This window comes from Galeopterus variegatus, unplaced genomic scaffold (assembly GCF_000696425.1).
Source record: "Galeopterus variegatus unplaced genomic scaffold, G_variegatus-3.0.2 Scaffold2064, whole genome shotgun sequence".
Classification (NCBI taxonomy): Eukaryota; Metazoa; Chordata; class Mammalia; order Dermoptera; family Cynocephalidae; genus Galeopterus; species Galeopterus variegatus.
The window spans coordinates 149,803-151,337 of NW_007728175.1; positions in this window are offsets into that span (position 1 = coordinate 149,803).

Consider the following 1,535-nt stretch of genomic DNA (forward strand, 5'->3'; position numbering starts at 1 on the left):
AGAATAAATAACTGAATAAAGCCCAATAAAGTTGACCTTTAAAAATTTCACACCTCGGAGCCGGCCCGTGGCTCACTCGGGAGAGTGTGGTGCTGATAACACCAAGGCCACGGGTTCGGATCCTATATAGGGATGGCCGGTTAGCTCACTGACTGAGCGTGGTTCTGACAACACCAAGTCAAGGGTTAAGATCCCCTTACCAGTCATCTTTAAAAAAAAAAAAAAAAACCTTTCAAAGACTTCCTTTCATGCTTGGAATAAAATCCAAAATTCTAACCATGGCCTACAAGGTCCTATGTGATCTGGCTTCTTCCTTCTTCTGTGATCTTTTTGCCACTCTTCCAACCATCCCAAGCTTGCTGTTGGTTGAACAAGCCAAGTTTTTTCCAGCCTCAACTAGGATTTGGGCCTGTGCTGTTCCCTCTTCTTGGAACCATTGTTCATTTCTGTTTGCAGATTTATCATGTTTATAGTTCAGTTCTTGATTTTAGTTATACTTCAGAGAGATACCCTTCCTGACCACCCAATCTGAAGTAGCCCTTTCCACCAATCATATTACATCCATTATATTAGCTTATTTTATTTATTTTGGATGACTTAATGCTATCTGAAATTATCTTGTTTGGATATTTGTTTCAGGGGTTTCAGCTTAAATGCTGTGGATGTTAAGTGGGTAACAAATGTATGAATGGGGGGGTGGCTGATGGGACTGATGTGAGCTAGAGAGCTGTGTCCTGGGTGTGGGGTGACGTATGGCTGCCACTTAGTATTATTCAGAAATCCAGCAGAAGTTGCCTGTTTCAGAGAAGCTAGAAGTTGGCAACTTATATTTTTTAAAAATTAAGCACTGTATGGACCAAACACAAAACACTCCTGTGGGCCATGTGCAATCCACCACGTCTCTGATTGGCAGTTTCTGGATTGTTGATTAATCCACTGGAATGTGAGCTGCACTAGGGCAAAATTCTTATTTGTTCTGTGTTTTGTAGCACAGCACCTGGGACAGTAAGCACTCAATAAATGTTGAACTCAAACCAGGAGCCATTGACAAAAATTTTGGTGTCATCTTTATATCTTTCCACACCCAATCTCCACTATGGTTTTATGTTCCTAATAACAGACTTCTGACTGATAATGCTGTGCACATGGGGCCTGGTAAATATATACTTTCCAGTTGTCAGAAGAATGAGACTAAAACACTTTCTCATTGCGTATCTGTTTTGAGAAGCAGTTCTTGTGTTACCCCCATTGTATATGCAGGAGAGGAAGTGACCATAGAATGTTGAGTTACTGAAGTCAGAAGTCTTTAGTTCCGCCCGTGGTGCACTCGGGAGAGTGCGGCGCTGGGAGCACAGTAGCGCTCCTGCCGCGGGTTCAGATCCTATATAGGGATGGCCGCCAGTGCGCTCACTGGCTGAGCGCGGTGCGGCTGGTCTCAAAAAGGACAAAAAAAAAAAAAGAAGTCTTTAGTTCCAGTTTCAGCCGGGTCACTTATTGACAAGACCTGGAACAGGTAGATCACTTGACTTGTCTGA